General features: G+C 39.6%; 1 long non-coding RNA gene across 3 annotated transcripts in view; it reads right to left on the reverse strand.

Annotated features, from left to right (window-relative positions):
- Window positions 1-4,350: 4,350 nt before the first annotated feature.
- LOC105016250 overlaps window positions 4,351-26,258 on the reverse strand; it is a 78,620-nt gene continuing 56,712 nt past the window's right edge. For all 3 annotated transcript variants that reach the window (XR_002197985.2, XR_828457.2, XR_828456.2), the window contains one exon: window positions 4,351-4,472. This is a non-coding gene — a long non-coding RNA (uncharacterized LOC105016250). The remainder of the gene's footprint in view (window positions 4,473-26,258) is intronic.

Genomic DNA, 26,258 nt, shown 5'->3' on the forward strand with positions numbered 1-26,258 from the left:
GACCGTGGCTTCCACTTTTAAATAAATGATTGAACAGTACTGACTGGCATTTTGATAGTTCTTTCCTGAACCCCATGGCTCAGTATCTAGTTTTGTGATATTCCACCTGGTTAAGTTTTTTAACATTACACAACGTTTCCAGTCTTCTGTTGCCTCTCCCAACTTTTTTTAAACCTATTGCTGGCATCAAATACAAAGTAGGCGTACATTTTTCAAGAAACTGCCTCAGTTTCAACATTTGATTTGTTGTCTTTGTATTATTTTCTATTCAATATAGGGTTTCAATGATTTGCATATTATTGCATTCTGTTTTTATTTACATTTTACACAACATCCCAACTTTTTTGGAAACAGGGTTGTAGTTATGTGTTTCACATTTCTTGCTAGCTGGCTAAATTTCCCAGCAAGAAGGCTCATCCTTATTTAAATTTACAGTAGCCAACAAAAATAATTTGGGTTTGGGGAAAAAATAACTCACCCAAAAAACATCCTCCCACTTGCTATCTAATAAGCTTAGATTTGTTTCAGAGCCTCTATACAATACAGATAATCTGGCACGGTCCGTGATTATCATAAAATTAACGATAACGCCACTATGTATTTTTCTTTGTTGCTAGTCAGCTCTTTATTTAGATAGTTCATTTACAACACGACTAACTATTACAATAAATAGTTTTGTACTTGGTTTGTCTTGGTTATTTTTAAGGTAATTTAACATACAGTAATTGGCCTGAATCTGAGAATAATTTAGCCCTTTATTGCTTGTTCAGCCTATTTATGGCAATTTACTTTTAGTTCGAGCAGGTTTCCATTTAATTTATTTTACTATTTGTTTCTGGTCGGATGGGAAGAAGGTGGACTTATTTCAGACTGTAAAGACTCCACATAGCTTAGAACATTGTCAGGGAAGGAGTTTGCATGTGTGGCTCAGCAGAGGATCACTGGGTGTGGGCTGGTGTCATTGGAGGAAGCGATTCTGTTAACAGTAGCACTTTGACATTTGTCCATTTTACTGTGGTCAAAATACCTGGAGGGTAAGGGTGTTTTAACTTTCTCTAAATAGAAGGCAGGGGAGATTTCTTGCCATTTTTTGTTGCCTAGTGTTTGAACAGTCCCTTGCAACAATGGATTGCTGGATTTCAATGTAAAAAATAAAAAACTTTTTGTGGGGATTCTTTTTCAACATTTCGTACAAACTAGACTGGAGTATACTTATAGTTACAGTTGACACTTGTATCTCAGAAAACACACATTTGTTGGCATAGATGGAGAATTAGGGATTTAGGAAAGGTCTCTTAGACCAACATGATTTTGCGTATCTTTCTGTGTAACTTCTGCCTTGTATCAGGCGTGGAAACTACTCTGACCAACAAGGTGGGGGATCAGAAACAGAGGCTTTATGCTCGTTAATCAGTCTTACAAAAACGCAATCTCTGGACAGATGTTTTCCCCTTTCCTTTTTTTCCCCGCTGGTAGCTGCAAAACCGTTTTTGACCTGTGTCTCCCATGTCTTTACACGAAACCGTGACCCTGTGGCTTGGCGCATCTGAAATAATCTGTTGGAGACAAGAGAACCAGAAGCACAGTGCACTGAAGATGTACTTTCATGTTGCCCGCAGTCCAGGTGAGGCTTTGTGTTTGTGTAATTGTTTTTCAGGAAAGAGAAGACGAAGGGAAGTATGTTTTACAGACCACATAAAGGGATGTACACTGTGTCCTCATTGGCAAAATGACAGCTTCTAAAATCACACTCACCTTTCCCATTGGCTTGACTCACACTGTTAGCCTCATCATTCATCATATTAAGGCCTTTCCCTTTATTTAGCTTGGATTTCCTTTTGCATTTCATGAGCAGCAATTCTTTTTCCATGTGTGGCTAATTGTCGTGTGGTGTGGCCCTAAAGGTTGTCGGTCTTTGCAATGCACTACTGGACTGAAACTGGTTGTTTTCTAACTGTCGCTAAAACTTCACAGATTTCATTCACCATACAAAATCCCCTCATATGTTCTCCTTAGCAGTTGTCCATTGTTTTGGAAATGGCTGACATCGGTGTATACAGTTGACCTTCGTTCAACCTCAAAATAAAGGAATAGAAGTAAAAATGTTGCATGTTCTATCAAAGTTATATTTAATTCAGTGTAAGGCACTAGATACTCTTGGAATAGTCTTCAAAGACCTTTGATATGTTTTGTTAAACTAGAGGTGGACGACAAATATCGGTTTTAGAGGAATTACTGACATTTCCTTGAAATTGGATAATTGTAGCCTGTCATATGCATAGGATTCAATGGAGCCCACACAATTTGGCACTGAATATTTTTTTGGGTTAGGCTTAAATTATATGTTGTTGATGGAAGCATTTGTGCTGTAATTTTGTGTCTCCCTTTCTTGAGACATGTATAATTTTATTCTGGATGTACGCTGTGTCAGTAAATGCATCGTTTTACATTGTTGCTACGTGAGACGACGCTAGTTATCAATCGAGGATGATGGTTAACTTGGCCTGAAGACTGAACAATATTATTACTTCCATGGTATTGCTCTTGAATAGGACATTTAAAATGTTTTAACTTCAACTTTGCTGATCTCAGCAGCATTAGTATTAGTATTTAACTAGTAATAATACTAATAGCAACGTGATATTGATATAGTTGGACCCTCTGGTAGATACTGTATATAGTCATTTGAATTATATAGAAAAACACTGTTTTCTCCTGATGCAAGTTGACACATCTCACAACCGCTCACTGGGTGAGTGGCATAGTGCTGTTCCGTAGTCAACATGGTGGGCACAAAACAAATTAACGGACAACCTTCTGTTTACCTTTCATATTAGATTTTTAACAACGTCCGTTCAGTGCATGTAAAATGTCAGATTTGTGGCATTTGGTGGCATTATGTCGACTAAGTCTTGTTTGTACCTTTTTTGTGCTTCAAAAATGGCAATAACAAACAGTTACCTCACAACATGGGGCCAGGGAAGGCATCTGCTTGTGGCGACACAATGTCACAATATGGGAGGAGGGAGAGGCCCTCTTTAGCTCTTAAGCTGTCAGGCTAACACACCGGCTGTGATGTAACACCAACGTCAATATGAAAGGATATCAAAAACATCAACTGACGATACCGGACACAGACACACCTGGATCCTGGTGCACGTACCTGCATACAGGAAGGAGGGTACTAGTGCACATGACTAGAAAGCACGCAAAAGAGCACCTGCACGTCTACAAGCATGGACATGCAAGTGTGCACACACATACACACACACACACACACACACACACACACATCACAAACTGGTCAGATTCCCTGTAATCGGATTATGCTAAGCATCCTAAACACACAGCATTATATATATATTTTTTGTAAAGATATATCACACAGCTTTCAAAAAGCATTTATCCCTGGAATTACATCTGAAGACCTGTTTCGGTGGTTGTGTTTTAGTATGTGTGTAAGTGTAGTTGTTTGTGCACACGCGCGTGTGTGTGTGTGTGTCCGTGTCATGTACGTGTGTGTATGTGTGGGGGGGTGGTAGTACAGATGTCAGAGCGTTGATATTCTGTCAACAGTGAGTGTGTGGGATATTAACCCAGTTTCTATTAATGTTCATGCAGACATATTTCATTAGGATTTTGGCAGACTTGAACTTACATGCACCCTTTTCGTCTGGACAAAATTAGATGCACCATAGCAACAGACTGATGCAGGATATTGGTTTTGTCAGGCACATTTGCAATACATTGTTTTTAAAATGGTGAGCGTTGCCATTTCCACTGGTGCCACATCGGGTCCATTTGTAATGCCTTGGTAAGTCACGTTGAAATTGTTTCTCCGCCGTTGCAGACAGTTCTACTGCCTGTTTTAACTGCTTTATTCTTTCAGTCACCCTCAAATTCCAATGAAGTTCAAAGTACAAAGGTATATTTATCAAATGCGCCAAATAACACAGCATCACCCTGCACAATGTCAGTGCACATGACATCTACATAGTAAGAATTAAGAAAGACATAAAGCAGAAATAGAGCAATAATATACATACCAATGTAAACTAGCAGCAATTGTAAATAGAGTAGGATGGGGAATATGAGTAGAAGTTTTGAATATTATAAATACAATATGTGTGTAATGTGCATTTGAATGGTACATACAACAGAATATTCTAATGTGCATTGAATGCACCTGGAAAGACATCAGAGCATCCGGAATGTTCATGTGCGATCAGTATGATCATAGATCTGTGTTGCTGGTTGAGGAGCCTTATGGCCTGAGGGAAAAACTGTTTGTGTGTGTGGAAGTGTGTGCCCTGATGCTCCGGTAGTGTCTACCAGACGGCAGCAGTGTGAAGAGACCATATCCTGGGTGGCTGTAGTCTTTGATGATGTATGGTAGATGCTTTGCACGGAGGGGAGATGGCAGCCGTTGACACACTCCGGAAATGTTTCCACCCTCTGGAGGGACTTGGGATCTGCAGCAAAGAAGCTTAAAATTACTTGAAAGATGAATATAACATACTTTAAAATAAATAACCAATCAACAAAGGTTATCATATCCACATGCGACACCACTTTTGTTGACAGCAATACATGTCATTCTGTAGACAGATTACTGATATACTCCTCCTCCTATATAAGGTACCGTTGGGGTGTAACCAACGCTATAGTATGGAGCCAAGCCACAGATGTGCTCCTGGGCTGGATGATCCAGGAGCAAGGGAGGATGGGCTGAGCTGTGAGGCAGTCACACCCATACTCTTAGGCCATGTGGTCGGGTGGAGTAGACTAAAGCCTTGCTTGCCAAAGCAACAGCAGAAACCTTTTGGTTAGTTACAGCGACATAAAAAGAGACGATATGTAAATAAACATTGTACTATGGACTAAGACTTCATCCAAGAAAAATATATTAAGGATCTTATTTCCAAAAGGGCTGTATAGAAATTAGAAATACCCTTGATATAGAATCCAGTAGTAGATACTTTTAAAACTTTTATGGCTTCATGAGCCCAATGTATACAGACATTTTCTATGTTTATTTTGTGGGATTTGGAATCCATCTTGAAGAATGTTCAGTTTCATCATAGTTTCAGCCTTCATGGACATTGAAAACCTGGGATATTAAATTAAGCATTCTCTGATATGATTATGTGCTTGCATATTTGATTGGAAATGTTATCATAATAATAATAGATATTACCAATTCATAATATCTTTATAACACATGTACAATTTTATAGGACTCTGAGCCAGTAAAGATTGAGGTCAAATAATTGCAAAGGTTTACAAGGATTGCTTGATTGTACAATTAAATGTCATATCATACTGTACCCTCAATTTCTCCACAGGTATGTTGGAGACTGTCACCAAACATGATAGAAAGATTCATTTCACCACTGACTAAATATGTTTTTTATGTTTCTTTTCTGAAGGGTTTTCTGAAGGTTTCTCATATTACGTATAATTTGGACTGTGGTCTGCTTGACTTTTGCCCTGTGGCTTGGCTGGCATTTAGCAAACCTGGATGGAGTTGACAGCACTTGTTTGTGGTTTACCTTACTCTAAAGGAGTCTATTTACACAGACACATGGTCTGACTTATTGCTATGAGTGGGGTCACGTTCACATAATAACACAACAGGAGCTCCTAGTCTTGGCTCTTAGTTGTGACGCCTATGTTAAAAAGTCGGAACGTCTTTGAATAATTAATGATAATGGAATGGGCCTGTCAATGATTGGCATGATAGGCCGATCTACATTACATTTGGGCTCTAAGACATTGCTGTCAAATGTTTCTTTAGGCGCTAATCACCTATAGGTCTGTATCAGAAGCACTCTTTTGCTATTATAAAAGATTACTTTGTTTTTTAGGTCAAAAACTCAATAGTCAAATCTACAGTACTGTCTTTGAGTCAATTTATATGGCATACGCGTGCAGGACAAGTAACTCTGCGGTGGTGGTTCTGGAATCATTGAAGTACACACACACACACACAGACAGACACACACAGACACATCTGCAGCGTAAAATACTTGATTTTATTTCTGGTTATTAGTGAGGTGAAGTAAAAAAGGAACACTCATGCTAAGTTAATTTGCAGACACAAACAAAAATGTAAAACAGAGGGGATAAATAGGTCCTCTGACTCCTATGCAGGGTGAAGCCAGTCAAGTGTAACAAATCTATTTGGAATATATGAATGCTTGCCTTGTCTAATGGCCTTAACACTACATGGGCAAAATAAAAAGATCACAAATATCTGCAAATTTTTTACATTTTGGTGGGCATGTTTTCTTTACTTCACATACCTTTAGACCTACACAGAACACATACCATAGAAAGAGTGTCAGTGCCCAAACTATTTTTCTTTAGTACTTAGTAAGGCTTAAACACTGCTTTACACTTGTCTTAAGACCTTGTGTTGACTCCGTAATTTGTAGTTTTTAAATAATCCCTGTGTGTCTAAAAAAAAAATCTAATGTGATCTTGACAGGATACAAAATTCCCAACTTATTTTGTACGTTCCTTCCCATCTAAAAATGTTTACCCCCCCCCCCCCCCCCCCCCCGCACCCCCCCCAAACAGCTCTTACGCAACAAGGCCATTATTTAAAAAGGAGTTCTGTTTCCAAATAATGTGGAAATATCATCAAGAAAAAGGGTATACCGTGTTTCTGACAGCACTGGATTTTTGTAAACATACATGTACTCATTGTCACTGTTCAAAATAACAGAATAAGTATGTCAAAAAATGTAGGCTCCTCTTTTTATGGCACTACTTTAGGAGACAGTAAAAAATTATAAAAAAATAAATAAACACAATAAAATAGTGTTTACCATCTGTTATCAATCAACAGGATGACTGGGAAGGTTTTTACCGCTGCATCCCTGTAACCCTGAATGGTGAGGTTCACATACTGTACGCCCAATTCTGGCACTTGGGAAACACAGAATTCTCGAGGGAAACTTCTGTCCAACTCAACAGCTCCACTAACAATAATAAAAGAGCCACGGCCTAAAGGTGACATTCTCAATTTACGATTATTTGTGTCTATTAAGTGTGTTGCTTGGCTCCAATCTCATTCGGACTGTCTTTGTGCAGAGGGAGTACTCTCACTCTCAGGCACAACTCAAAAGCTCTCACACCCCTTTTAATGAAATCCATCAAACTACGTCATCCTTTTGATATGTTATGCCTGACCTCATCGACTGCTACCAACTCACCAACTGCCATGGAATCTTGGAAAGGTTCTTTTTTTTTCAATCTCCGAATGCCAATATGATATCATATGAAAGACATGTGGGATATGAAGGTACAAACAACAGATGGGTTGGTCATTTGCCATTCTATATACTGTATATGTACTGGGCTGGTGGATATGGTTGCATGCATAAAGTTTGTCACCTTTACAGTTCATTGATGGAAACAGGGTTTCCTGGGGTCACAACAGCTTATTGTGACCTGATAAACTTTTAAATTATATCTAATATCTAAAGGTGTCTTATATATGGCTTTCTCTGTTTCTTATCTGCATATTCGGTAATTAAAAGTATGTGTCTGTATTGGTATAGCCTGAATATAGTATCTTTACTTGCATACAGTTGCCATGAATTCAAGTGCAGCAGTAATTCATGTTGTACACATAACCTTGCAATTGGGCTAATATGGTAACAAAATTGGCCCAAACGTTTTAGCAACAAGTATGCCCACCTGCTTTTATTAATTCCACATATTGTCTTTGTGGCAAAGTTTTGCAAAAAGCAATGGCACATAGTGATCTTCAGCAGCAAAACATCTGAACATTTGTAATCATACCTCAAGCCAATAGAGGCACTAGATCAATTTAAAACACGTTCAAAATGTTTGTACACGTTGGTCCAGCTTAGTAAGTCGCTGCCTCATATTTATTGCTGCAAAATGGGCAAAAATTTGTCCAACTGCTCTTTCAACAAAACTCTCTCCTGTCTTTTACCACTTTTCTATTTAACAAAGTATTCAATGCCTGAAAAGATGGTATATATTTCATAAGGTTTAAGAATTGGCACAAGTTCCTGACTCCAGTCAATGTTGATGGGTAGGGTAGGCATAGCTGTACTTTGTCAATAGCTTCAAATAAATTCTGGATTTTCGTTCATCCTTTTATCACTTCTGTATGATAAAATACTGCAGTGTTTACAGTATTGCTGGTAAAAAAGAACTCTTAATGTTGGTTAGCCTTTGTCAGGCTGGGTTTTTGGAGCTATTTGTTGTATGACAAACCTAGGTTTGATCACTGATTATTTTGGAGTGAACCTGGCTTTGTCAAGCTCTGGTAAAATATACTGTAGGTCCTGGAACTAGAGATGTGTTGTTCTAACTTGTAATGGACAAGGTCTTGTAAGCTGTTGTCGGGTGCTCAGAGGCTTTGGTACAGCACAGCCAAACCAGAAATGCTTGTGCTCATGGTTTTCATAGGCCAAGTGAAATGATAGGCTAAATCCACTATACTTTTTCAACTCTCACTGGGGTTTTATGCTGGGTATCTATATATGCACTTTGTGACAACTGTTAATGTGAAATGTTTTTTTTTTGTTGAAATAAAATAGAATTTCCTTGAATTGTCCTTTTTTATCATTATAGAATAGACTAGACACTAATGGTGCAATTTGAAGAAGAAGGGGGGATTGGGAGGTGGTGCAGTATGAAGTATAATATATAAATATATGAAGTACTTATAAAATAGAAACAGTATCCTCTGTTAGTATTGTAAAGGAAAATATTTTCTTCAGCGAATGAAAAGCCTTTTCAATTGTGTTTAAATCTGTAAATGTAATTGGCCAATTAAGAACTTTAAACTTTTTGACCATAAAGAACTACCCTAGTTGCTGATAACCCTTTGTTCTTCTTACTTTCCTCTTACCATCAGTCTGCAATAGCAAACTCCAAACACAAATGCAAAGCCTAAAACCAAGACGAGATGCCAACAACGCCTAGAACCTAATGCTAGTAGACTAACTGTCATTGCAGAGTGTGGTTATAAATTGTCATACATTCTTTTTCTGTACAGCAGGTTCCCAGAACATGTCAGTCTCCAGGTTTAAAAAGGAAACAGATGAAGATATGTTTTTCATTACATTTCTTCCAAAATCAGAACAGTATATTTTTAGATGTTGCAATCAAGTAAACACCTTTTCTTATTTTATGTATTTAGCTAATGCTGTTATCCAGAGTGGCTTACATTAATTACATTCATGCATATATTTAGTAACTACATGGAATACATAAGCCAATTTGAATCTAAGAATGTTATCCTAAGGATGAAATCTTACGTTGATTGGATGGCCGCATTGAATACTTTGCCAGGACCCCAGCGCCCACTTAGAGTAACACGTAAATACCCCTCAAGATACACTATTATTTTAACAAGTAAATCCTGTGTAACTCCTAGTAATTACATTGCCCTTGTACAGTATGCAGATATAACATGTACTCTGTGGTACACTAGTGTGTTTATCCATTACATTTTCATTTGAGTCATTTAGCAGACACTCTTGTCCAGCACAATTTACTGGAGTAATTTAGGGTAACTGTTTTGCTTAAGAACCACATCTTTCACCTTCCCGGCATGGGAATTTTATCTAGCAACATTTTGGTTACTGGTCAGATGCTGTAACCGCTAGGCTATTCTCCCACTTGGATGATGCTTTCAGAAGACTTAAAATAAGGGCTAGCCAGTTTCCTTGCTTCTTTAATCAGCACAACAGTTTTTAGCTTTGTAAGCATAATTAGAATAGGTGTCTCTAATGGTGAATTAACCTTTTAAAATGATGATCTTGGATTAGCAAATATAATGTGCCAATGAAAAACAGGAGTGATGGTTGCTGATAATGGGCATCTGTATACCTATGCAGATTTTCCACAAAATATCAGCCGTTTCCAGCTACAGCAGTCATTTATAACATTGACAAAGTTTATACACTGTATTTCTGCTCAATTTGGTGTTATTTTAATGAACTTTTTTTCTACATTTTGTAATACATTGTATTCCTGTACTAATGTATTTTTCCTAAAACTTTGCTGACAAGCAGGTTCAGGTTCTCTTAAAGGACAACATACACATTAAGTAAAAGTAAGTCTTTTAATTATAACCTGGAATGAAACCCACATTGTAGATGCCAGTCAGTGAGGTTGACCATTATATCTGTTTTTGTAAACTTAGCCACGTTAACCCAGATGGTGTACTTTCTGGGGTACGGCAACTAGTAACAGTGTGGTTCTGAAGATCGAAAATTCTCAGGAGGGTAATTAAAGCCTTTTCAAATTCTTAGACACCCTGTGCATCTGTCCACAAGAAATTACAACCATGTAACAGTTGTTTACTGACTTTGATCTAGCAAAGAATTTATAACATTCCAGAACCATGCCTATTTGTTATAATGTTGGTAACAAGTATTTCATGTTACACTGCTGTAAAGCTTTTACCACATATACATATTGATACTAACTAGTTACGTATTACAGTGTAACTATGAGTTATTACAAATGACTGCAATACTTTCTGAGATGTAATTACACATGGCAAACATTATATTCTTTGCTGTTACTGCAGTTATTTGTGTGTAGTAACATAGTAATAGGTTGCAACTTCATATAAATGTTAACCAACATAACATGTTACAGTAATTACATTGTGTTGACAACAATGCTATCTCATGTACCCTCCTCAACCACCATTTCCTGTTTTTTTCTGAACTAAACCACTAATTCTGCCAGCAGCATAGCACACCAGTACTGGGCTCTCTTATCTCTCGCCTATATATCCAAACCCAAATCTCAAGGGGGGTGATGGGGACGTTGCCCTGCACAAGATGCCAATTTGTTTTGATGGGACTTGAAACTGATGTCCTGACTCTCTCTCTTCACTAAAGATCCCTGGGCACTGATTGTAAGAGTAACCCATACTCTAACTCCCGGTGTCATGTCCAAATGTCCAATCTGGCCCAAATACCAACATGGCTACATAACCATTTCAAGCCTTGAATTGGCTCGTTCATCCCCTGAAACTATTCCCCAGGTTTTTGCTGTAAAATAAGTATGTCTTCTCCATCAACTTCCTTTGTAAAATGATGGTAAAATAAATGAATGTAAATGAATAAATAAAACTAGAAAGGATTAGTTTATTACCACTTCCAGGCAACAAAAACTAACAAAACTGTCATTTTAATTTGACAATGTGTGAGGAAATATGTTCTGCATGTCTTCTCTGTAGCTTCAGTCAGCTGTGCCCCACAATGTCATAATAAAGATCCCAGCAAGACACATCCTGCCTCACCAAACTGTCTTTCTTTCTCTCTACAGAATCCAGATTGTTTCCCCTCATTCAAGTTGAAGAGGGAAAATAAAGGGGAAATGAAAGGAAACCATAAATTGAAATATAATGAATGGTTAGGGATTTTGGCCCTTACTGAAAGAGGTAATCAACAACAATGCACAGTGGAGCCAAACTGGGCCATGCCAACAAGAGTTTGACTGGTGTGTCAATTTGAGATGCCATGGCAACATTCTTTGACAGGAAGTTTATTTTCTCAGGCCTCGTGGAATATTAATAACCAAGTTTCAAGTATGGCCAAATTTCATTGGACTATGCTCAACCTTCAAACCCATGCTGTGAACAGGACACACACTAGGGATGTAATGTAAGCAATAGTTGCAGTTCTTATGTTATTTGGGTGTGGATCATAATTAACTCTCTTCTAATAAACACCTGATGTAAATTGTCGTTGATAGAAAGGTCAATAGTACAAATAGTACTTGTTGAGCATCAGTCACACTGTACAGAGGGTAATATAGGATCAATCTCCCAAATAGTAAATTCCCCTACAGTGCTGATTGCGTTGAAAGTACAAACGTTTTTATCCAGTTCGACTGATGATCCAAATGTTTTGTTCTAGGCATTTCTAAACGGGACTGTCAAATGAATGTTTTCTTTATGACAATGTGCTTCATGATAATTAAAATGTCCACCTCTTTTATACGGTATACAGTAGCCTACACTGAGGACAAGATCTTGGGTAGAACATGTAGCCAAGAACCTCTAACTCGGATTGCCAGTTGCCTCTAAAATGTATCAAACAATAGAGTTTCTCACATGTTGGACACAACACAGGGCAGGCCTGGAGCGGCCCCAGAGTATGCTGCTGAGGAGTTGGATAAGTTATGCTTTCCCTGGCTTCTAATCATTTTTGGCAGCAGATCCACTTCCTGTCCAGAAAAGAAACGACTAAGGAATGTCAGTCAACCAGCAGAGAGCAGGAAGAGGGGCAGAGGAGTCACGCTCTAGGCACTGATCAGTGATCACAGAATACAATACACAAGTACCCTTAGACACACACACCCCCACACACAGAAAACTGGGCATATTCAGGCATAGATACTGTCTGTACTAAAGACAGAAGTACACAGAGCCCAGGCAATGTACATGGATGCATGTGTGCGAATGTGCCAATGCTGCACGAACGCTGGCTCTCATCTTGACATCAGGCTGGAACCCATCAACAACAGGGAATGGGAGAGGACAGACCTTTCCCACATTACAAGCACTACAGGGCAATTTAGAAACAAATCCCTGAAGAAAGACGCCAGCTCCGTGTGAGTCTCAGTACAACTGTTGTGCAAACAATAACAATGAAAAGAAGGCATATAAACTGATGTGGCCCCAACCACACACAGACTGCTACAGTAGGTTGTTCACAATCTGAACAAACTTAGGTATGATTCAGAGACAGCAAGGTACACCCCTAATAAACTCATCACTAGGACCATAATGTGATGTGGTACAGTAACATCATCTTTGTCTGCAGGTTTGTCTTGGCGGACCTGCGAAGAAACGCAACAGATACATACAAAAAAGCATCTGACAAGATATATCTGTGTCTCAGCACAGAGAAAACAGACATGATATAAGATGGGAATAGCTAAGAATCGAAAAATCAACACTTAATATTCCTACTGAACTGATGTTAAGTTATTCATGAACCCCTGAATGGCCCAGTGACAAAGTCACTGCCTTGCAGTTAGGTACATCATTGCGAGATCAGGCTTTACACCATCGGATTAGTCAAGGAGTCAGGCGGAGGATGTAGCAATTGGCCAGTCCTGTCCAGGCCTTGCCTTGTTGCGCTCTACCAATTCCTTGTGGGGCTTGGACGCCTCTGAGCTTAATCGGTACAAGGCAGGAGGACGCATAACTTCTGGTGTGTAATGATTCCGGTCCAGGCTTTCTGTCTTCGTGACCAGTGTGAACGTCAATTCACTGTGCTTTGGGAAACACATTCTGACGTTGTCTATCCTGGGTCCGGAGGGAGTTGTCACGATCAAACAGGGCTTTAATGACAAATAAGATGCCATCAATGTATGGGAAAATTGGGTAAAAGTAAATAAATATATGAATAACTAAATAGTGATTCATTATTCTGGTGGTAAGAATACACATATTAAAAATAGAAGACTATAAGAAACATTTCACAAATTACATCATAATTCTGCTGTGTGCAGGTCAACCTGAAACATACATTTTTGGTTCTTGTTTGTAGCTGAATGATTACAGTCTTGTTTCTGATTACTTCCCTGACATTACCCAGTGATTTCAGCACTCTACTTGCATAAGTGTACCTTAAGTCTACCCAGTCTGTTGCTCAATTTGTAGTTTTCAAATTTTTGTGTACTGTGGGGCCTTGGTCCTGCGTTCTAAAGCAATGCTCTATCCTTCTCTTGCCAGGCAATTTACTGGTACTTTCTTTTGCTTTCACTTTGTTTACTCTGGTGTGTACTTTCAGAGGGACCACGTTTCAGCGTAACTTGACATTACAATCTCAGGAAATGGTCTGTCCACCTGCTGCAACTGAACATTACTTTTTCCTTTTCTGCTTCTTCAGATTTTCACTAATGGATTACAGTAACACCACAGTCACAACTCATTAAGCTACTTCTTTCGTTAATGAAACTAAATAGGACTAATCTCACTTACGCACATAGTTTGACAAGAAACATTGAGAGCATTCCCTGTGTGGGGACAGGTTACAACACTTGATCTCATGGATGATCAAAAGCAGTGCCCAATTTGGCTTTTCTTTCTTTTTTTTCATATTAAGCAACTTCTCCTATAGTTCTCATGCGCTGTCCGGAAACTTGAATGGCAACCTTAATCTACCCTTTATGGCAAGAGGACATAACAATATTTTTTCAATATCAGAAGCCTTTTCAATATCATATATTCCCATCTGACAATTAATTCACCAGAAATAAGTAGTACTGTAATCTTGCTGGAAACAAAAAAGGCATATGAATTGAATGGGAATATCTAATGACAGGGTCAAAGTAAGAGTCATGTTGCTCGCTGGTGTGGTCACATGGTGATTCATTTCCATCTGATTTTGAACTTTGTTAGGTTATATACCACTTTAAACCACATCCATGTTTATTTAAGTTCATTGACAACCTCTTTGTGAAATTTGAGTATTTCTGGATACATTTTATTAACCCTCTAAAGCTCCAAGCGGTCTAAACGAGAAACTGGCATTAAACCTTTTCATTTATCTTTGTTTCTTTTCACGGGCTCTGATGATTCCTTGTAGTAGGTTCAATCATGGTTGTTGGCCTGGGGAATGCAGTCACCTTCAGATTGAATGTGAAGGAAATACTTCCTGGTTGTTCAATCTGAATAACTAAACTCCAAAGGGAAGTATTTTAAATCAAACTAAATCACAGGTAGCTTTTATTAAAGTGTATTGTAATTTTGGTTTCACCATTTAGAAATGCTTTCTCCGCAGGGTGGCTGGGCGATCCCTTAGAGATACGGTGAGAAGCTCAGTCACCCGGGAGGAGCTCAGAGTAGAGCCGCTGCCGAGAGGGGTCAGCTGAGGTGGCTTGGGCATCTGTTCCGGATGCCTTCTGCACACCTTCCCGGGAAGGTGTTCCCGTACCCGTCCCACCGGGAGGAGACCCCGGGGAAGACCTAGGACACGCAGGAGGTACTATGTCTCCCGGCTGGCCTGGGAACGCCTCCGTGTCTCCCCGGAAGAGCTAGAGGAAGTGTCTAGGGAGAGGGAAGTCTGGGCATCTCTGCTCAGGATAAGCGGAAGAAGATGGATGGATGGCATTTAGAAATGACGACACTTTATATACAGTGCCATACATACATGTAGTCATCCTATATCAGAACACCTATCATACATTGGACAGTTGGCTTGACAGGTGTTTGATTTTGTTCCATCATACCCATTGTACATATCTGTGCATCACCTACAGACCAGCATAGGTTACACTACAAGGTTCTTCATGCATTCCTTCAAGATGGCGTGGATGGCCCTGTCGAATGCTGCTGTGAGGTCAAGCGGTATGAGGACACCGGCAGCCCCAGTCTGCGTTCATGAGGTCATTTCCAACCATTACCAATAAATTGTATTTGCTGTTTCCAGCCCTGAATCCTGAATGGATGGACACGCGTACATTGTGTGGCCATATGGTTTTAGAGTTGGCTAGAAATGGGAGGTTCAAGGAGTTTAGTTCTGGGGTTTGTTCAGGTCAGAATCTGTCTATTTACGTATTGGCCAGTAGAATCATATGAGCAAGGGTTGGCTTCATTGTCATAACCAGCTTGGTTACATCAGGTGCAGTGACTGTGATGAAGGTGAAGAATCTTTCCTCTGGGAAAGTAGGAATGGGTGGATTAACTACAGTAGCTGGAGAGCACAGAAAGGTGATTTTGATGATTAGTATGTTGCTTTAGAGGAAGCACATGTATTATTTTCACTCTTCTGTGGAAGCAAAGGTAGCAGAGTTCTTCACAGGTAGGAGGAGCTTGTTTACAGTAGAATAAAAACACCCAGGAGTGAGTAGGATTATTTGGGACTAGTAGGATTATTTGGGACTAGTAAAATTATTAGGGACTGGTAGAATTATAGTATGAGCATTGCTGATGGCCTGTTTGTTTTCTTTCTGATGTTCCTCATACATCAGCGCATGCATAGCTACGACAGTTATTTTTAATCTGTTGATCAATGTCTAGTTGCTTTGAGAGGGTGTAGCTTCTCAGTGTTACAGGGGGAGTGTAAGACCCCTGGTCAAGGGAGTGTATTGAGTCACAGAGTTAGTAACGTAGTTTGTCAATGGACTCAGTAAGCCGTGCTTAACAGTTTTCAAACTCCTAAACTGAATCGTGAATAAAATAAGTAACGGTAAAATAAAATATATGAATACATGTTTGGGCAAAAGAAGTAGTGGAATTGCTAGGGTGAGAATTATGACTCCGTCATTTGACAGCCCTGACACATTTCTGTCCAATTTGGCTAGAGCCACGCCTGTGGCACAGATCTGTTCTAGTAAATTGCCCTTTTGTTAATGGCGGCATATGTGAGTCCAAAGATGTCCAGGACACGAGCCAGGTCAGTGGAATGACTGTAGTCAAGGTATTCTACGTAATTTGTAAGTAATTTTGCAGTTGCTCTTTCAGTACTGAGTTTATACATACATGTTTCTACTTTTTGTTTTACAGTGAAAAAAGAGAAGGGGTTAGGCTGTAGCATCATAGTTATCCTTGTAAACTAATATTTGGCAACTGAATGTGTTTTATACATTCCTTGATCCAAATGTGTAATAAATGATTTTGTAACCATGCGGCTATATTACCAAGTAGTTTCATAGTAATACCTATACCTACTACCGTATGCTATTACTAAGTTATTAAGGTGTTACTTTCACATTGTTGAGGGAAACATAATATGAAGTCTTGTCAAATAGGGACGCAGTGGTGTTACATAACAAATGTTACATAGTGAGTTTTCATTGTTACCCTATATTTAAAGGGATATTTCACTCATACTGTTTTCAGTCTAGTCCAGTTTTAGTTTAGTCAGCTGATATAACATTCTCAGAAAGGATGTCAGCATTCAAGAGAACTTTCTTGACAGATGATAATGCATTTTGCATGGTTTGTCTTGGTAATTTCTTTTAAATAATATATTTTTTTGTTTAGCATGAGTAAAGACATCTAAATAAAAAGTTAAGATTCAGTAATTCAAACACGGTGACAGATATGAGGGTGAAAGTCAGATTGCTTATAACAGTATTCCCTGTAGGTAAATCTGTGTAATTCATTTTCACTAGTTTCAAAATCTGAAGTTTGCTTGCGATATCAGGTCAAGAAAGTAAAAATGCAAAGAACAACATTAGATTTCACAGTTTTGCTGTGAACCCAACATATGACTGTTAGAATTCTAGAGTGGTGTTTCCTTCAGCAAACACATTAATAAGGGTGTATTACATTAACAATAGCTAAAATGAGTGGGAGACAGTGTACACAGTTGCCGCACAGTCCCATAGGTTTGACTTATTCTCCCCTCAGGCTTTTTACATCAAAGCCAGTGTGCTGTCGAAGAATCCTTGGAACAACGTGATGTCTGATGATGGATTCTATAGAAAAAACAAACCCTTCACAGGAGCACAGATATACTTTTTTCTTCTTTCTCTCTTTTTCAGAGGGGTGTTCAAATTAGGGGTGTTACACTATGCTTTCCACTGTGGAATAAAAGGGTGCCTAATTTGGCTCAAACAATGTTTAAATAATCAAGGAGCTGCAAAGCTTTGAACTAATTTCGCAAGAACGGCACCAGATGTTTTGGTCTCATTGACTGCACAGTACCAGTTGTACTCCAGTAAAATGGAAAAGGCGTGAATTTGATTTCATTCTCTGTACTGCAAAAAATAAAAACGTTCTACCTGTATCTCTTGGGAGATCTGAGTGTGACAACAGAAAGGCCTACCTGAGGCCTACCTACAGACCACAACAGGACATTAATAAACACATACCCACCCAGTGAGCTAGCAGGTAAAGTACAAGCTGTGGGTAGACGACCCAAAACTGCACGAATTGAGTGATGCACCAAACGTGCCATTCGCCCCCAATGATGCCATGTGTTTGTGATCGCAGTAAATGAACCACAGAAGAAATGTGTGCTCAACATTTTCCTAACTCCTCTCGGGTGTTATGGAGAAATAAACGTGCATACAAAATATTCTGAACAAAGAATCGAAGATCACTGCAAACGATTACATCAAACATTTCATATTTGTGTATACTGTATATCTGAAGGCAAAATTCTAATCAGATTCTATCTGTTTAATTTGAGAATGATGAAAAGGAGAGGCCAGGCCCAAATTACACTGCCTGCTAGGCCTCCAAAGGAGAAAATTGAGAAGAGCTTTTCAGACTGTTTTTTATTTGAATCCTGGTAATGAAGTTCATTTTACAAGGTTTCCGTTCATTAAGCACAGCTCACTCAGGTGCTATGCAGACATGTACAGCATGCGCTAGCACAAAGCGAACTCACACGCTCACATTTTACCTCAAGAGTAAGATGAAGCTACCCAGTCAGCAAAAATATTTTCAAAATAAATGTATTTCCTTCATATTTCGTATACTTTATGCAACACAAGAAAAAGTGACCTACGAGAAGAGGTGAATGTGTTGGAGACAGCTAAACGCTTAGGGCTTGTTTAAGCAGCACCGTGCTACAGAGGCCTGACACAGAGTGTGTTGAACCTGAAAGGAAAATAAATGTGTCCCCTAGTGCTGCCAGGGCATTCTCCCAAGCTTTCACATGAGAAAAGCCTCAGGAATGTACAGGAAAAAGTCACTGTTACAACAGCATATCTTTCTCATCCCTCTCTCATTACGCTTCAATAACATACCTTTGATTCTGGCTATTTTTAGCCACTTCCTGTCTATCTGTGGTGCAAGGAGTTGAATCTAGTGGTATTAAAAGGACCAGGTGGTCCGGTCTCACAGTAAGTCAAGGCTTGACTGAATTCACCTGAATGGCTTATACAGTATCATGTTACATTACTCTTTTAATGACAAATATCTCCAATCAAATGCCAGCCAATGTTTTTTTCCTTCAAATGTATCTCAGCAATAAAGTAATCTCTAAATCTACATGTTCAGCCTGCAGCCTGGAGAGTTTCCTCTGTGAGCCAATGGTGCCCACAATGGAAAGGAGCAGTTCATTGCACACTCCCAAATAAACAGACTGTGAGTGGCGTCCACATTCTCAGGGAGAGTGTGGCGCGCTGAGCATTTCCCAGGCTTTGCCCACTCCACCACCCTGTAGGTGACATCAGAGACCATTTCCTGAACAAAGGCAGTTAGCGAAAGGAGAGAGACAGAGAATGTGTGTGTAACAGAAGGAGAGGGCATGGAGAGAGACGGACGGAGAGAAAGGGAGGAAAAGAGGGAAAGAGAGAGAGAGAAGGAAATAAGAAAGGCAAAATGGGGGACAGGGAGAGAAAAAGACAGAGGAGTAAGAGAGGAAAGAGGTGAGACAGTGAGAAAGGAAAGGGAGGGAAAGGGAGACAGGGTACAGAGAGAGAAACAGAGGGATGGGTTGACGGAGCTAGAGAGGGGAGTGTCCTGTTTAAGAAGGAATGGCTGAATTATGTTCCTCTTGGCAGCGTGAGGCACGTCGGCTGGGCCCGAGGCGTTACGGCGCCACCTCAGGCTCACAGCAGCGGCCGGGGCGTTTTCCCAGCACATGGCATTCATTTTGGGGGCTGCCGAGGAGCGAGATGGGGCTCCTTTTCCAAAGCCGAGCGGTGCCTGAGCAATTATGGGCAGCAATTACACAGGGTGGATCTCCTCTCTAAGCATGCCAAGAGTAATGCTCGGGCTGCCAGGGGTCTAATGGAAGTGACAGGGAAGGGAGTCGTAATGGTGATCGTATACTTGATTTACATCAGGAAAGGCGCAGTGTTTTTGTGTTGTTTTTACGCTCTGCTTCAGTGTCCCGCCAATCAGAATCTGAAAAAAATTAAACAGTTACATACATCTGAGGGCTGTGCCTGAGGCGGCAATGATGACAGACTGAATACATGACCAAAATGCATCCTTGTTTTCTACCAATCACAGAATACCTTTAATTTTCCCTCTCTCATGGTGGAGGTGAAGTAAGTGGTGATAAAAAGAGTGTGAGTGCGACTTTGGCCCTGAAGCCATTCTACATTGTAACAACAAATGTGACGTTTCTCTTAGGGTCCCCCATTCTCCAGAAAAGAATTGTTTGGCATCAGGCAGAAACAAATGAAATATAAAAAATCTGATGAGAAAATGCTATAATGGCTAGCATTTGCCACACTTATTTTCATAATATCCCTACCATGTCCCCCTGCTACTGTTAGCAACATATTCTTGGCTATTTTACCGTCAATCCCTACAAAACCATTGTTTCATACAGTATGTTTTGGCTTTGGAAGCTTCATAATATCATTTGTGATTTTTTTTTTTTTACACGTTTACATGATATATGATTGCTGAAGCTATGTAAATACGCGGCCTATGAGAAAAAAACGATTCAAACTGTAACTTATGTTGTGCTCCAAGGGGTTGGCAAGTCTCTGACCATATATTCTGTCTTGAAACTTCTAGATGCTCCATGGGAGAGTTCGTTATTTCTCAGCATACTTAATGTGAGTATAATGCCAGCTAACATTAATCATTAAGAAAGGGCTAGATCTAAACGTGCAAAGCTCAACTACACCTGGAGAAATGCTATGTGCCTTGAAGTAAAATGGGAGAGTAATTGAAGACATTGATCTTGTCTCAGGAGCAGATGACAAAAACATCCCCAGACTTAGTCAATGAATATCGGTTGAGTTGCTCACAACTGGAAGACCAAGATGAGAGGAAATTCTAAACTGAAAACATTCAAAGCTACTAATGTGTTTTTCTGTCCATAGTAGGCAAATCACATTATGAAATGGTACTAATTGTTCTATGTTTTTGCTAACTCTATAAATGGGACAGTGCCTTGTTGAGCTGTACAACCAATCATGGGTCCTCTGGTCTAAAAAAAAACATATTGACCTGTTTTTTATTTGGATTCCACAACAAAATGTTCCATTGCCTCATATTTTGCAACCAATACAGTTAAATTTTTTCTTTTGATTGCTTGTTTTCTGTACAAAAAATTTAAATGTGTACAGACAAAAGGTTTTGCAACGGAATCAGCCTAATGAATACTCCCTGTAACTTGGGTTGTCTGAGATCAGTGTTACATCATCTGGAGTTGCACGTTTTTGTATAATCTTTTTCACTGTCGATGCTGAAATGGTTGATGACTAAACTGTAAAGAAGCCTACACATATTTACATGTTGTTCCTTTTTGTTTGTGCATATACTCCATAAAAGCCACAGGGGTTTGTTAGAAAGTGAGGCAGATTTCATGGGAGCAGTTTCAGTGACAGATTAAAACGTGAAAAAACAGATCAGCGTATGTGTTTGGGTGATACAACTGCTTGTACCACAGTGACAACTCAATTTAACATGCTCAAGTAGAATTAGTGAAACCCCTGAAATTCATATATATATATATATATATATATATATATATATATATTTATATATATATATTTTTATATATATATACAGTATACACTGATCAGCCATAACATTGACCACTGACAGGTGAATATCGTTATCATGGCACCTGTCACTGGGTTGGATATATTAGGCAGCAAGTGAACATTCTGTCCTCAAAGTTGATGCATTAGAAGCAGGAAAAATGGGCAAGTGTAAGGATCTGAGCGACTTTGACAAGGGCCAAATTGTAATGGATAGATGACTGGGTCAGAACATCTCCAAAACTGCAGTCATTGTGGGGTGTTCCTGGTCTGCAGTGGTCAGTACCTATCAAAAGTGGTCCAAGGAAGGAAAAGCAGTGAACCAGCGACAGGGTCATGGGTGGCCGAGGCTCACTGATTCACGTGGGGAGCAAAGGCTGGTCTGTGTGGTCCGATCCAAGAGACAAGCTACTGTAGCACAAATTGCTGAAAAAGTTCATGCTGGTACTGATAGAAAGGTGTCAGAAAACACAGTGAATCGCAGTTTGTTGCATATGGGGCAGCGTAGCCGCAGACTAGTCAGGGTGCCCATGCTGACCCCTGTCCACTGCCGAAAGCACCTACAATGGGCATGTGAGCATCAGAACTGGACCAAGGAGCAATGGAAGAAGGTGGCCTGGTCTGATGAATAACGTTTTCTTTTACATCACGTGGATGGCTGGGTGCATGTGCATCGCTTACCTGGAGAGCATATGGCACCAGGATGCACTATGGGAAGAAGGCAAGCCGGCACAGGCTGTGTGATGCTTTGGGCAATGTTCTGCTGGGAAACCTTGGGTCCTGCCATTCATGTGGATGTTACTTTTACACGTACCACCTTCCTGAGCATCGTTGCAGACCATGTGCACCCTTTCATGGAAACGATATTCCCTGATGGCATTGGTCTCTTTCAGGAGGATAATCCGCCCTGCCACAAAGCAAACATGGTGCAGCAAGGGTTTCAGCAACACAACAACAAGTTCAAGGTGTTGACTTAGCCTGCACATTCCCCAGATCTCAATCCAATCGAACATCTGTGGGATGTGCTAGACAAACAGGTCTGACCCCCACCTTGCAACTTACAGGACTTAAAGGATACCAGATACTACAGCACACCTTCAGAGGTCTAGTGGAGTCCATGCCTTGACGGGTCAGGGCCATTTTGGTGGCAAAAGGGGGACTCACACAATATTAGGCAGGTGGTCATAATGTTATGGCTAATCGATATACACTCACCTAAAGGATTATTAGGAACACCATACTAATACTGTGTTTGACCCCCTTTCGCCTTCAGAACTGCCTTCATTCTATGTGACATTGATTCAACAAGGTGCTAAAAGCATTCTTTAGAAATGTTGGCCCATATTGATAGGATAGCATCTTGCAGTTGATGGAGATTTGTGGGATGCACATCCAGGGCACCAAGCTCCCGTTCCACCACATCCCAAAGATGCTCTATTGGGTTGAGATCTGGTGACTGTGGGGGCCATATCAGTACAGTGAACTCATTGTCATGTTCAAAAAACCAATTTGAAATGATTCGAGCTTTGTGACATGGTGCATTATCCTGCTGGAAGTAGCCATCAGAGGATGGGTACATGGTGGTCATAAAGGGATGGACATGGTCAGAAACAATGCTCAGGTAGGCCGTGGCATTTAAACGATGCCCAATTGGCACTAAGGGGCCTAAAGTGTGCCAAGAAAACATCCCCCACACCATTACACCACCACCAGCAGCCTGCATAGTGGCAATATGGCATGAAGGATCCATGTTCTCATTCTGTTTAGGCCAAATTCTGACTCTACCATCTGAATGTCTCAACAGAAATCGAGACTCATCAGACCAGGCAACATTCTTCCAGTCTTCAACTGTCCAATTTTGGTGAGCTTGTGCAAATTGTAGCCTCTTTTTCCTATTTGTAGTGGAGATGAGTGGTACCCGGTGGGGTCTTCTGCTGTTGTAGCCCATCCGCCTCAAGGTTGTGCGTGTTGTGGCTTCACAAATGCTTTGCTGCATACATCGGTTGTAACGAGTGGTTATTTCAGTCAAAGTTGCTCTTCTATCAGCTTGAAACCATTCTCCTCTGACCTCTAGCATCAACAAGGCATTTTCGCCCACAGGACTGCTGCATACTGGATGTTTTTCCCTTTTCACACCATTCTTTGTAAACCCTAGAAATGGCTGTGGGTGAAAATCCCAGTAACTGAGCAGATTGTGAAATACTCAGACCGGCCCGTCTGGCACCAACAACCATGCCATGCTCAAAATTGCTTAAATCACCTTTCTTTCCCATTCTGACATTCAGTTTGGAGTTCAGGAGATTGTCTTGACCAGGAAGACACCCCTAAATGTATTGAAGCAACTGCCATGTGATTGGTTAATTAGATAATTGCATTAATGAGAAATTGAACAGGTGTTCCTAATAATCCTTTAGGTGAGTGTATATACAGCTCCAAAAAAAAGCTCCAAAAAAGTTGAAAAGGAAAGTGTTGAGTAAGGAACAGAATCGTTCAATTTGCAGTGGTCTCTTAATTTTAACCCTTCTGTTCCTCACTCAAAACCTTCCTTTTCAACTTTTTTGGAGCTTTTTGGTGCAGTGGTCTCTTAATTTTTTCCCAAGCTGTATATATGTTTATATTTATGTTGATAAATGAGTCATGATTTGACCACCTTTAAACTATTTTATATGTTAGCTTATGAGAAATGGCAAATTAAGAATTATTTTAAAGTAGACTTACTTAAAATCTCTGCATTCTTAGGTTCAGGTGGAAGGTGCCAGGGCAGAGAAGAGCTCTGACTGAGTTGAGAACTTGGGATGCTTGAACACTAGGTGATCACAGCATTCTGGGTAGGTTGATGGGGTTCAGTGAACTGCAGTTGTCAAAATGTGAGGTGACATGTTCTTTATAAGTAATTTAATATTTATCGACCCTGATATAACATGTGGATTCAAACGAAGTGAAACTGTGTAGCTGTGTGTAAAAAGTCATTTTTTGAATGTTATTTACATGGTAGGTTATAGTGGGACCAGCCCTAAAAGTATTTACTGCTAACTGTATATATACTGCCTGGATATGTGTTCTCTCTGTCTTCTTAGCATCCCAAATGACCCAACAAAGCACTAAATACATTTAGGGGTGTTTAGCCCTTCCCTGATTGAGAGGAGAAAATGTATCTGTCTCTCTGTTCATTACAGTAACCAGATAATTGCCTACTGGAATGGGTGTTGAAATAACACTGTGGGATCCATGTTCGGTCTGTATTGCAGTATGTGTTCAGGGAACTTTCAACACTGTATGCAAGAGGTTTTTATTGATCTTAGGATTACAGCTTCACTGTGTTACACCCCCACAGGCATCACACAATCTGTGACCCAAACTCCCCAACTGAGAACGTTGTTTGCTTCATTTTGATAGGATATCTTCATTTTATTACATATGGTTTGGTCTGTGGTTGGTCAACAACTTGTTTTTCTTTTTTAACATAAACAGGTCAGGTAACAGAAGATAAATTGAATGCCAGTTTTTCCTGGTTTCTTCCTATATGATATGTAATGATGTACTCTTTCGGTTAGCCTTCTAGACTTATGACGTACTTGGGCCTTTATTGGTTGATTATTTATTTCTTGTTACGCTAAGATTTGTTGTACAGTATGCTTGGAGTAATGTTTGGTTCATATCCGTATTTGAGTATTTTGTAATTTAAGCCATATGCCATGGATGTGGGTTCTTCATACTGTAATGTTAGTAATGTTAATTAAATACAATCATTTATATGAACTTCTCATAATCATTCCTTGAAGTGTTGTCAGAATATGTCATATTGCAATCAGATAGTTAAGTTTACACATCTTGTAGATTGTTAAACAATATTTTACACCACACCCTAAATTAGTATTTAGAAAAGCCATTGCTATAACCTAATTGGAGAATGCTGACACATTTTATTGCTTTGAAAATAGTCTTTCATTTTCTATGCCGCCTGTTTATGAGAAAAACCAAGCATGCATCAGTGATCTAATTTTGTGATTATCATTTCTGTCTGTATCACAAATGCCTCCCTTCATCTACAAACATGATGCACGGCCTACATTTTAGAAAATGTGCCAATGTTCAGGTGCATGAAGCACCCTTTTTATCTCGTAAAAGTAATCCCAAGAATAAACATTCCAGTATTTGATCCAAAAGGTATTGTGCTTGTTAACACTAAACACATAGGGTTATGAAAAACATATCAGTCTATAATCAAACACATAAGTTCACTGGTTTGAAAGAATGTTTATTTGTTGATCTTATTTTTGCACAGGGGCTTGTGTGTGGCGATAGAAATAGCATAGACCTCTTTGATGATAAACAGCTGCATGGCATGAGCTCCATCGTAGCCTCTCTCTATTTCACTCACAATTCAGACCTTTGCCACAGACACTGTAGTTTTAAAGCACACTGTTGGCCAGAAGTCATAGGGCAAAACTGTGAACGAAGCATAAATTCAGTTAAGTCACAATGCCATTTACTGACATAATTGGATGAGCTTGGTGAAAGCAAACCAAAACTTTAGAAAACATTCATGCTTTTTTTAATTATTATTATTTCACCACTGCCAAAGCAACAACAAAGCTACAAATAACCTACAAAGAAACAACTGAAAACCAACTTTAAAATGTCCATACCGACAGTCCTGAGAAATCTTGAAAAAAGCACTACAGCACAACTGATACTTTTCATCCTCTAATCAAATTTGCAAAACATTTCGATGGCAATAAATATGGATGGGAAAATGTTGCTGTAGAACTAAACATAAACTTAAAGCTAGAAACAGCATTGAAACGTCATAATTTGCAGACTGCTATGGT

This window comes from Esox lucius, chromosome 16 (assembly GCF_011004845.1).
Source record: "Esox lucius isolate fEsoLuc1 chromosome 16, fEsoLuc1.pri, whole genome shotgun sequence".
Taxonomy (NCBI): Eukaryota; Metazoa; Chordata; class Actinopteri; order Esociformes; family Esocidae; genus Esox; species Esox lucius.